Genomic DNA, 13,459 nt, shown 5'->3' on the forward strand with positions numbered 1-13,459 from the left:
TGGGGGGGCTCTTCTGGCAGGGAAGTGCATTCAGGGCAAATGGAGCCAAAATCAAATGCACCTTCATATCAATCAAAAAGAAATGCTAGCTGTACAGAATGCACTGACAGTCTTCAAGGACTATCTTCATCCAGGACAACTAATGGTAAAGACGGACAACACCACAGTTATGTGGTACATAAACAAGCAGGGGAGTACACATTCCTACCCCCTCGGCAGACTAGCAATGGCATTGTGGAACACGGCCTTGAGCTATCAAGTACAACTACAAGCTCAATTCCTGCCAGGAAAGCTGAATATTTTGGCAGGCGAACTAAGCAGAAATCTCATGGACCCACACAAATGGAAACTGGAACCACGGATTTTCAACATGTTGACACACAACTGGGGGGGGCCCAGACATAGATATTTTTGCCTCTCCCCAGAACTACAAGTTTTGCACAAGAACTCCTCACAAAAAAGCCTGGAAAGTGGATGCTGTGTCCTTCAGCTGGGAAAACCTATCACTCTCTGCCTTTCCCCCTCTGCCTCTTCTCTCTAAAGTTCTACTAAAAGTCAAACAGGACAAACCAAAAATGATTTTGATTGCTCCAGACTGGCCTCGCCAAAACTGTTACCAACTCCTATGCAGTCTGTCACAAATTTATCCATGGAACCTGCCTCAGACACCTTCTTTACTGTCTCAGCAGAACAACTAAATTCTGCACCCTCAGCTCCAAACATTGAATCTTGCAGCTTGGCTAATCACTTAAATTCCCCCTTAGCATCCCACAGCAAACCTGTGATGGATGTCATTTTGGAGGCGAGAAGACCTAGTACTAGAAAATTTTATGCTGATAAATGGAAAATATTCTGTGCCTGAAATCAGTCTCAAGGGATAAGCACAGCAGTGCCCAATTTACCTTATATACAGCCTTCCTTTTAGCAATCACTTCGGCTAGAAGGATTTCTGAATTACAGGCCTTTATGGCAGTGGAGCCTTTCATCATCTTTCTTGCAGACAGGGTGTCACTCAGGACCAACCCATCCTTCTTGCGCAAGGTGTTATCCAGTGTGGCTCTTAATCAGTCCATTCATTTGCCAACTTTCTTTTCCAATCCACAGAATAAGAGGGAGCAGATTCTGCATTCATTGGATGTACACAGAAAACTTAGATTTTACTTGGACAGGACTAAATCTCAAAGAAAATCTGAACAACTGCTGGTAGCATTTGCTGCAGGGGCAGAGGGAAAGGCTATTTAAAAGCAAACCATTTCCAAATGGATAAGCCATTGCATTCATTTCTGCTATAAGCACCATGAAAAACCTATCCCCCAGGGGATCAGACCCCATTCCACCAAGGCTGCATCTACTTCTACAGCCTTTCTCAGAGGTGTTCCTACCAGGGATATTCTAGAAGCTGCTACCTGGAGTTCAGTTCATACTTTCACCAAGAATTATCATTTACCAATTTTCTCTAAATACAGAGCTGGCTTTTCCACTGCTGTTTTGCAGGGCCTTATAGTTGGTCCTAATGCTGTATAAATCCATCCTCCCAGCCATAGCTTTGGGAATCTACCCAAATGTAATGACTGCAACAGTGAAACACAAAGAACATAGTAAAGTTGTGTACACTTACCATAAATGTAGATGTTCGAGTGTATTCACTGTTGCAGTCCTGGTTACCCTCCCTCCAGCCCCCTGTTTTTTCTCTTACTATGCCTCTACTTTCTTTTACTACACTTAAAAGCCTTTTTGGTGTATTTGCTTTTGTTTGGAGGTATATTTTTGTGTTTTAAATTATTTATATATATATATATATATATTTTTTTTTTTTTCTCCCCATTTGGGGGGCACCTGGCATCTGTGGCAAGAAAAACTGATGTAATCGCGTTGGCTTCATGTTTTATACCCCTGATGACCTGACGTCATGGAAGAAGGGACAGCAACTGATGCAGGACCCAAGACTTTGTTAATCAGCCTGACTGAGGGCAACCTGCGAGCAGATTACCCCAAATGTAATGACTGCAACAGTGAATACAATCGAACATCTACATTTATGCTAACTGTACACAACTGTACTTTTCAAAGAATGTGAGTTTCAAGGGCAGAGAAGTGTTAATGCTAAGTCTGTTTCCATTGCAATATTGTATTGTTTTGTTTAGCAAATGTCTATCAGTGTTTGTGGAAGTAAAGCAGAAAACAGTATGCACACTGAGAGGTTTGAACAGTTTTTAAGGTAACTGGTGAGAAATAGTCAGGTAATGGGGCACTGGAATGACTGCTGGGGGGATCCATTACCCTGTCTAGGGCCCCATTGGACCATGATCCAGCTCTGCATTACAGGACAGTTAATAGAAAGCAGTCTCATCGGATCGATGCCATAACAATGAGGACAAACATATTGTTATTAACATCAAAACAAATATACCTATCTACCATAAAAACCAAGCTGCCAAAATATAAAGAAAATATGTTTTTGTTTGTGTGTGAGGAGGTGGGGGTCAAAGCAAACATAGCTATCTACTATGAGTATTAATGTACCAAAATACTACGGTTGCCACCTTTTCAGTGGTCCAAAGTGGGACACAGGGGATGTGACTACTATAAGACATCATGGGGTGTGGTCATGGGTAGAGGGTGTGGCCAAGCATGTAACAGCCTGGACATTCCAGAGAAGCAAGCTTCTGAACATAGCCTCCCAAAATAAATAATGTATATACACACACACACACACACACATATATATATATATATATATATATATATATTTACACACACAAACACACATACATATATATATATATATATATCTATATATGGGAGTAGGACACCTGATCAAAGGGATACAGTGCTGACAGCCAGGCAATCAATGCAAAAATGTTGAAGTAATAAATATCGACATGTTCTGCACATGTTCCAGGGTTACTCCTGGAGCATGTGCAGAACATGTTATTTGGTCAATTTTCTGGCTGACTGCATTGTGTCCATTCAGTTGGGTGTCCTACACCCACACACACACACACACACACATATATATATATATATATATATATATATATATATATATGTCTATATATATATATATATATATATATATATATATATATATATATCTATATCTATGGGTCTACTTCAGAATGTCTTCCTTACAAGCTTGCAGCTGGTTTGCTGGCTGTCCTGTTTAATGGCTTTCAGACCGGTTTGCTGGCTGGCTTAAAAACAGATCCTTCTCTCTCTGTTTTTAAATACCACTCATGGCCATATCTCTAAGTTGTCCTGATATATGCAGAATGTCCAGATTTTTGCCTCATATTTTTCGTCTGTTCCTTATAAAATTTGTGGTTTTATGGCAAATCACTGAGGACTGAAGTCACTAAATAATGACATGCATTTGAGTTGCAGACTTTTTATTTTTCACAAGCCCTATTATTCTAACAACTTTCTAAGTTTGTAGGAGCAGTATTTAAAAATAGTCCCTATTTTTGGCATTTGTCCCCCCATTATTTTAGGCCTTATCCAGATTTCTTGTGCTAAGAGGTTGAAAGGTAGTCTCAGCTGCAGTGCTGATAAGAACACGATCTACCAGCCACAGGCTTTGTAGAGCTCTTCCTTATGTGAGCCCCTGCCCCCTAAATGAATTTCAGCCAATCGCTGAAATATTTTCACCACACATAGTTGACAGGGAGCAGGTCTGCCTGAAGGTCTGAATTGGAAACATCACAACTGAATTTCTGAATTATCGAGAAAAAGTATTAAACACATGCAGCTTTTTCTTGGCAGTTCAGATATTTATTGAAAGTGGGACTTTTTGTGTCCCTCTGCTTTCTGGGGAGGGTGATGGCATTCTTAGATCCAAAACATGAGTGTCCCGCTGATAGTGGGACTGGTGGTAACCCTACAGAATACAAATAAAAAATGTGCTTTTGCCTGTTTGTGTGTTGGGAGGCGGGGCTAAAGCTGTCTACCTCCACCTTAACCCTTTGTTTAAATATTAAATACTATCTTCATGACTGCACAGCTGAGTATGAAGTTCACACTCTTTTAAACTTTAAATGTCTTCCAACAACAATCTGAAACTCATCCTGTAACTGCAGTTTAGATAAACACTGCATCAACATACAAAAAAAAAACTGCACTGAAGTAAATTGGCCTGTTTGCACACAGAAAACCTAATATGCATGTGCAGAGCATAAAAAAAAAGTACTGAAGTTACACTTTAGACATATGTGACAAAGCAGTCTAACTTTGCATAAACTAGCAATCATTTACAATGACATAATCTTTCTGGATCCAGCCTTAATGGAGCTGATCAAGTAATACGCTTTCACATGGTAAGTGCATTGCCAGTCATTATGTGTATTAATTTGTTTGAAACTGAGTGAAGACCTATGTCTGTCAACTCAAATCTGTTAGTATATTTATTAATTTATAATTATTTGTAATGGGTGGACAGATATATTTATCAACCAGGCAGGTGGACTGGTCTGAAGATTCTTTTCTGCCATGACCCAAGGCAGTAAGGCAGCAGCAGCTTACATAAAAATAAATAAATGTTCATGAGTGTGTATATGTATATAAATGTATATGTATGTTTGTTGACTAGAGTAGTACACTGGTCACAACTGACCATTTTACAGGTACATCCAAGTGACTGCAATTACTGATATGAAATGGGTAAATCTTAAGAGAAATGTCTTGCATAAAAAGATCAGAATAATTCTGTCCAAATATATGTCTTTTTGTAAGTCACATGTTATGTACACTAAGAAGGACCAAAGGGAATCAAGTCTGCAAAGAGGAGAGTGTAAGTAAGAAACTGAGAAGGTCTTAGTAGTAGGAGTAGGTGGCTGAGTGATGTGGGTCATGAGATAACACCTACATTGTTGTTTGTTTATAGATTCATAGATATTCCAAGTCTATTGAGTCTAATGAGCATTTATACCTTGCTAGTATCCCCCCTTAGACCATATCTCCTTTGATTAGGTGAGATATGCCAGTCAGTACTGAAGTACATTTGTGAATACCCATCCAGTCATCTAGGTTATGTTTAAAGGAAGATAGTGAGTCACACTACTTAAGATTTAGGGAAAGCTTATTCCAGAGATGTGGGAAATGCTGGTTATAAACCTGTTCCTCCTCTTCATTTTACATATTGGTTGGTGGAGATTTAGGTCCCTGGTTCTAATACTGGAGAAACCATTGGTCTTGCAAAGATAAAGGAGGTCCAGGACAACTAGATTTCTTAATGATGTAGTAGGTGAGACAAATAGATCCCATCAAAAGTCTGTAAGACACTGAATAAAAGAATAGAGTTTCCAGTCTCTCATTTTCATGAGGACTTTTTGGGGCTTTTCAGATCATTTGATGTATTGAGTGAGATACAGCCTGAAGGAGCACAGATAATTGGTCTTATCAGTGCTGAGTATAAGGAATGAGTACTTGTTTAGGTCTTGATGATAATGCTTTGAATTAACTGTGCAGAACAGAATGATTTGCTGACAAACCATTGCCACATAATGGTCAAAGAACAGGGAATTATCATTCCAAGTTCCTAGATCCCAGATTACATTTTCATAGGTTCATAGGTTCATACTAGGCTATCTGCCCTGGGGCATTTATAAGCCTAGCCCGATTGTGTTTGGCTTACACCACCCCTTAATTTGAGTATACTGTGCCCTTTTTAAAGTTTAGTTTACTGTGCCTCTGTCTAATAGTGACACGGAAGTAATCCCCGGGACAAACCTACGATCCCCCATCCACTCATCAAGATTCTTCTCGAAGAGAGTCAGTGAGGTGCTCTGCCTAACATGAATTGGAATTCTATTCCAGAGCGAAGGGAGCCTCTGGGTTATGAATCTGTCCCTCCAGCATGTTCTATTTATTTCTGTGCTGAGGTTCAAGTCCCTCAAGCGCGTGGCTCTAAGGGATTTAGGGATTAAGGGATTTCGTTTTGCAGAAGTGTGTTACCTATACAGCGTGATGAGGGGTGGGGTGTCTGCCATAAGTGATTATATTACACCTTTTTGTAATTTAGTTTGAGCCCATTTGTAGTACACCAAATGTTTGCCAGGGACATGCCATTCTCAAGGGCTTGGGTGTCATAGGGTGACTTAATAACAACCCCCAATTTGCTGTTGTTTGTAAATTTTGCAGTCCAGTGATCTTCACTGTCCAAGAAGTAAATGCCAAAAAAAAGCTAGTATGGACTGTTTTGAATTATCATCTGAATTTGCAGTAGGAGAAAAAGTTTTTTTAGTTATGATGATAGGTATTTTGGAGTGAAAGTTGATTAAAAAAGGTCAATTCAGTGAAATTTACATTGTGTGATCTGCAGGCTGGATTTTGTTTGGGAGATGCCTGATGGTATAAGGAGTGTCTTTTTATTTTATTATTTATTATTTTTTTTTTTGAGGAGACTTTTGCTTGTAAGAGGCAAGAATGCATCAGGCTGCAGGAGTTTGAAGAGTAGACATCCTAAAGGTAGGTCTTCTATGTGTCTGAAAGGTAGTCATTTGGCTTTTCAAAGAATGATACAGTGGTGCATGTGGGAAGGGGAGTTTAAGATAAAATAACATATTTTGCTTTCAATGGATTGCGGATTGGTCAAACTTTTATTGGCAGCAGTGGCTATATAATGGCAAGCTATATCTGCGGGTGGGCCAGTAGAACTCCATTGCATATATTACATATATAAATAATAATAACAGTAAGAACAGTATGTTCTGTGTAAGAGACTCTTTCATTGGCACTTCATAGCTTTGAAAAATAATTTGCAACTTCAGAAAAAATGCAGTAAATGCTGACATTTACTGAAACACCTTTAAAAATGTTTGCACCCCTGGATGTTCAGTGCTGTGCCCTCAAAACCATGCATCTTATGTGAAACAATTCCAAAATCATGGTATGTTAGAATAGGGGGGTTCTCTGAGATGTAGAAGTCTAAGAGCCAGTGTACAGTTTCTGTTTTCATATACACATGCTGGATATTTTGTTGATTGTAGTTATGGTCTTTTTAACATTATCAGGTACCTATAAAGTACACACACCACAAGTTGCAGATAATTATTCAGTAACATATGTGTACAGGAACATATTTTTTGTAAATTTAATTTTTTGCAGTATTGTATTTCTGTTCTTTTACCTCACAAGTGCAATAACAAAGCATAGCATAGCATCCACTTCGCTATAAACAGTAATTGTGGCTCAAAAATTCATTTAAAATAGTGTTCTTGTGAGAAGGGGCAAGACCCGTGCACCCCCTTTACTCCTCCTGCTTATATGTACCAATTCTGAGTTCGCTGATTGTCACGAAAGAGAGAAATCTCTGAAATACTACAGCCTTAAATGCAAATCCGTACATTTGCACATTAGTGTTCAGCACATAAAAATGTCGATCAGTGAATGATGTGTCAAGAACAGGCCTGTACGCATGTATCTTAGTTGTATTTGTCTGCTTTGTTTGTATATAATAATTAGGTAGATTCACTCATCCAAGACCGTTTTACTTACACAACTCTGATTACATTAGCAACTACAGTATTTACGGTTACAGCAGTATGAAAAAAATTATAACAGTGTAATATAGACACAAAAGAACAATGTTTGTAAAACTATGCAGTAACACTGTTATAACAGACAGTAGTAGCCAAAGTAAAAAATTAGCTAAGTAGCAAATATGGGCATTCAGATAGTAATAAAGCAGAGGCAGGAAAGTGGTGAGACGAGATCTCAGTAGGGTGAAAAAGACAGCAGCCAAACCAAACAGAAATTGTGCTTCTTACCAGTGGCCAGGGAAGTGTAATACATATGTACACTGATTAATATATTTTTGAAATATTTTGTGAATCAGTGCTTCTAACATTGAGTTTGACAGCTGGAATAGGAAGTGACACACTAAGCGTCAAGCAGCTTTCTGAAGAACATGTTCAGTGTTTTGGCTTTCTGTATTTTGTTTTAGCTTGTGATACTGTTTTTCACTTTTTAGTTTTCTTGTGCTGGCAGAAAATTTGCTTTTTGTTTGATTTTGTTTTGTTTTGTTGTACTTTGTGGTATCAGTTTCCTGGCTCTGCTTGCTCCGATGTAATTGCTTTTCTGGTACTATGCATTATCACAGTAAGTAGGCTTTCTGCTTTTTTTTTTTTACTTTGTGGCAGAGTTTTTAATTTTTCTGCCTCTGCTTGTTCTGCAGTTGTTTCCTTTACTTTGCGGTAGATTTTTCTGCTTCTGCTTGCACTAGGGTAATTGTTTATTTGTAAGTGCTAGCAGTGCTGATTGGTTTCGTGTTTTACTTTGTGATAGTGCTTTATTTTTCAGCTTCTGCTTGAACTGAGATAATTGAGTATCTTGTCTTCAGTGCTGCTTGGCTTTTTGCTTTTTCTTTCTCTTTTTGATAGAGTTCTTTACTTTTTGCTTGCATTGAGGTAATTGTTCATCTCATTTGAGTTACATCTGCAAAACAGTACTGTGGAGTTCATATTTACTTGAGTCCTGGTCAGGACTTCAGGATATTTTTTTCTGTTAATTTGTGTGCTTTGCACCATCTTTTTAAGAAGTGGGAACATGTATCTTTTTTCTGTCTGGTGATCTGTGGTGACTGATAGGCATTTTACGTTTCAGGAAAGGAGCAGTTGTATTTAAGCAGCATCTCTCAATGAGAGGTCACTCAAGCTACATTTATAAAACAGCGTTTTGGAGTTTATATTTAGAAAACAGTGCAATGGCACCTGCATTTACTTGTGTTATTGTAAGGACTTCAGTATATTTATTTTATTTAATTTTATTTTCATGTGAGTACTCTGCCCTGTCCTTGTCAAGATGTGAGGAATGGATCCTTTTTTTGTTTGGTGATCTGTGGTGACTGACAGGTGTGTTTACCTATCAGGAAGGAAGAGGCTGCATTTAAGCAGCATATCCTACCAAGCAGTTCATTTGAGTTACATTTGGAAAAAAGTGCTGTGAAGTTTTACATTTACTTGGGTCCTTCTAAGGGCTTAAGGTTATTTATTTTATTTTTTATATGACCTGTGAGCATTTCCTAAAGGCTCAGGGAACTCATGGGCTTGGCCCAGGAGATGCTGGCAGAAGCCCAACAACAGAAAAAGGTATGGTATGACAGGAATGCTCGAGCTAGAGAGTATGCTGTGGGGCAGCAGGTAATGGTTCTCATTCCTGTAAGACAAAACAAGCTGCAAGCAGCTTGGGAGGGACCCTACAAGGTGGCAAGAAAGGTAAGTGATGTTAACTACATGGTGGAACTGCTAGGCAGGAGCACAAATTGTACCATGTTAACATGATTAAACCTTACCATGATAGGGATGCCCTGTGCTGAGCATTTGCAGTGGACTGCAAGAGGAGTCTGAGGGAGATCTGGTGAGTGATGATCTCAGTGAGGCTCAGACTGACACCTCAGTGGAAGGGGTAGCAGTGTCCCAGCAGCTATCTCCTACCCATGTTCGAGAAATCCAAGCAGTGTTACAGGAGTTTGGGGACATGTTCACTGGGAAACCAAGGTACACCTACCAGGTGTAGCACACCAGGTGGATACAGGACCCCAAAGGCCTATTAGGCAGGACTCTTACAGGAAGCCTGCCTGAGTCAAACAGACTCTGAGGGAGGAGATGCAGGAAATGTTGGAATTAGGGGTAATTCAAGATTCCAACAGCCCCTGGGCCTCCCCAATGGTGCTGGTGCCAAAGAAGGATGGCAGCACCAGGTTCTGTGTGGACTACAGGAAATTAAATACTCACACACAGTCAGATGCTTACCCCATGCCTAGGACAGATGAAGCCCTAGAGCAGCTGGGTGGGGCTAAGTATCTTACAACCATTGATCTTACCAATGGTTACTGGCAGGTGTCCTTGACTCCCAGTGCTAGAAAGAGGTCAGGCTTTGTGACTCCTTTTGGCTTGTATGAGTTCACAAAGATGCCCTTTGGGATAAGAAATGCCCCAGCAATTTTCCAGAGGCTGGTAGATCATATCCTAGTGGGAGCAGGAGGGTTTTCCCTTGCTTACCTAGATGATATTGCCATCTACAACCATTTCTGGCAAGAGCACCTTCAACGTGTCTGGGAGGTGCTGGGCAGACTACAGAGGACAGGATTGACCATTAAGCTCAGCAAATGTCAGGTGGGTATGGCAGAGGTCTCCTACCTGGGACATAGAGTGGAGAGTGGTAAAATTAGGCCAGAACCTGCCAAATTGGAAGCCATCCAGGCATGCCCTACACCTATTAGGGCTAGCAGGGTACTACAGAAAGTTTGTCCCCAGTTATAGTACCATAGCTGCTCCCCTCACAGGCCTGACAAGGAAAACTGACCAGATAAGGTAGTGTGGGCTTCAGTATGTGAACAGGCATTCCAGAAGCTTAAAGAAGCTTTGGGAGGACCCCCTGTGTTAGCCAGTCCAGATTACAGCAAATAATTTGTTGTGCAGGTGGATGGTTCAAACCATGGGGTGAGGGCTGTACTTAGCCAGATTTATTCAGAGGGAGAAGAGCACCCAGTGGTTTATCTCAGTCATAGGCTCCAAACTAGGGAGGAATGCTATGCAGCTGTAGAAAAGGAATGTCTAGTCATAGTGTGGGCACTGCAGGAACATCAGCCTTATCTGTATGGAAGAAAAGTCACTGTAGTTACAGACCACAGTCCCCTAACATGGTTACACAGAGCCAGCCAGCAAAATGTCAAGTTGCTAAGATGGAGCCTATGGTTGCAAGCAGTGGCAAGCTGTACTACCATATAGTCTGGGTAATAGGGGCACAGCTGGAGAACTTGTGCCAGCCTTTCCCAGGAGTGTCTGTGTGGTTGTATAAACTCTTATCTCAAAGTGTGTGTGTGTCAGCTACTTGGGCAGAGACACGAAGCACTGGTTGGACTGAGAGGGTGCTGGAGATTATAGCTTGCCCAGCTATGCTGAGATCTGGACCCTATAGCTGTGCCAATGGGGAGTCTTATTGGGGACCTGGAGAGCAAGGGAGCAACCATCCCCAGACTGACTGTGATCCCTGTGTGCTCTTAAGGGAAATTGCACTTTATTGTGTGTATTTGTTATTCTTTCCTCCTATATGGGACGCCCCTCACTGGTATTAGTGGCGAGGATTGAGGGTCCTTGATTGCTCGGCCAGGGCATGGACATCACATCTATAATGAAAGGGAGCATAAAGGAGAGAGGACAAGCCTATAAATAAACAAAAAAGGAGGGTCAGCATGGCCAGAGGGCAACAATGTATGTTTAATGCAGAGCAATGTAAAGCAATTATTCGGATCTCTACCAACCCCAAGCTGGAATACCATATGGGAGCAGTAACCTCAAAAAGCTCAGAGCAGAAAAAGAGCCTTAGTATGACAGTAATAGCAGAAACAGCCAGCAGATGCAGTGTGAGGATGTTCTAACAAATGGCAGTAAAATGCCAGGCTACATCCTTAGGGGAGTATACCACAAAAGCAGATATTAGCTCAGACTTCCTATTAAAAGTCTTATGGTTTTGTAATTGAATTTCAAAGTGATCAGAAATTATCAGAATCACTTGGCTGTGGGAGACAATGAAATTATTAAAACACAAAGAAAAAACGTTTTTTTTGCAGGAGGACAAGCTCCACTATATATCCCCCGTCCTCTGATATCCATGCACACACATAAATTACCTCTTGAGGTGGATACTTCAGATTCCCAAGAAACTTTGGATACTGAAGTAGAGTCGGGCATATGTACTGAGCAAAATTTCCAATACACTTTTATTACATCTTTTAATGCCCAAACTAAATCTATTATCAGTGTTATTGACAAGAATTGGAATTTATTTAGATGTAATGCTAGTTTGTACTTTTTTGGACCAAAACCGAAGGTTGTTTTTAAGAAGGGAAGAAATGTTAAAAGTTTTCTTGAGGGTATTAAAAGGCCATTTATTACGGTAACTGGCATGTTTAAATGTGAAAGTTGTAAGTTTTGTAAACACATGCAATGTACTAAACAGTTTACCATTGGTAATAGAACTTTTAAACTGAAGGGTAAATATAATTGTAACAGCAAATTTGTTGTTTATTTGGCCCACTGTTCATTTTGTCCTGCATTTTATGTGGGCAAAACTGAACGGTGTTTAAAAGAAAGGGTATACGAACATTAGTATGCCATTTTACATAATAAAGATACTAACGCCTTGGCCAAGCATACCCAGTTTTATCCAACACACAAGTTTGAATACTTGGTCATCGACCAGTTCGTTCAAGACATTAGGGGTGGACCGGCCTCATTTAAATTGGAAGAGTTGGAACTCTTGTGGCAGATTAGGCTTAATGCCTTTAACTATCCTGGACTGAATGAGGCTTGTTTGATTCCCTGTTTACTGAAACTTAGGAGTCTGCAAAGATAGGTTCTATTTGGTGAAACTATTTTTAATATTTTTTAACCATTCCTTTATTGTACATAATGTATCATTTATTCTACTGGCATCGTTGAATTTTTAAATGTCTTACATGTAGAATGTTGATCTAGTGTTGCTTTTGGAACTTCTTAGGATGTGTATAAGTTTTTTTACTCATTGAATTAGTGTGTCTTTAAAACTTAATTAAGAGTCTTAATTTCCTGCACTTTTGTGTTTAAATGCTGGGTGTCTGTTTATTTGCATTACTTTCTGATGAAGTTTGATGTATCAAACGAAAAGCGCTTTAAAGTCTGTGGTCTATACTTTGTATTTGCTGTCATTAAACCTGGTGTGGAGAGGAGCCTCTTGTCAACTTGTTTATTTCAAAGTCTTTTGTGCCGTGTTGCAGTATTGAAGTTTGTATGGTGTCTGACTGTTTGGCTTCGACTCTCCTGGATTCTACACCGGTTCCGGTTTCTACGAACCCTACTGCTATTCAAAATGATTTGACTGGTAATGTACTTGTCAGTGACGAGTGCACTGATCTTTCCGTAAAAGGAAAGAGCATTGACCATGCAGCATGGAATAATACGTTACCTTTATTGCTCAACAAAATTGAGGCAATGTGCAACCGTCTTGAACAACTGGATGAGAAATATACTAACTTGGCTAATTACATTGTTGCTCAACCTGCGTCTTTGAACATTCAACAGGGAGGTAACGTAAATTCTTTATACGTTCATCGCAATTCCAGCGATGAATGTATTTCAAATAAACAGACGCCTGTGAGTGGTTTGCCTAATTCTAGCGGAGTGCCTGAGTCTAGCAACCCTGTGCTTATTGACTCGCAGCAAGTCAACCGGGAGGATGTCCGATCAGAGGTACGCGTTACGGAAGATACTTTTCCACCATTGGGCCAGCAAGCAGCTGGAGCTGCTATTTTAACGGACGCTATTGTACCGGCTTCCTTGGATCAGTTTCCTCCTGCTATATTTCAAAATACTAGGTCACCAGTTACCGGCTCGAACCGTAACAGTGGAGACTCTTTATTGTTAAACGGGGGAGGCACTGCTAATGGATCCTTGCTTCAACCTGGACATGGGAATTGTGGTATATT

At 40.1% G+C, this 13,459-nt stretch overlaps 1 protein-coding gene across 2 annotated transcripts in view; it reads left to right on the forward strand.

Moving 5' to 3' along the window:
- FGF12 (fibroblast growth factor 12) overlaps nt 1-13,459 on the forward strand; it is a 2,088,810-nt gene that overhangs the window by 1,015,420 nt on the left and 1,059,931 nt on the right. The gene's annotated exons all lie outside the window — the stretch shown is intronic.

The sequence above is a fragment of the Protopterus annectens genome, chromosome 4.part1, assembly GCF_019279795.1.
Source record: "Protopterus annectens isolate FY-2018-M chromosome 4.part1, PAN1.0, whole genome shotgun sequence".
Lineage (NCBI taxonomy): Eukaryota > Metazoa > Chordata > Ceratodontiformes > Protopteridae > Protopterus > Protopterus annectens.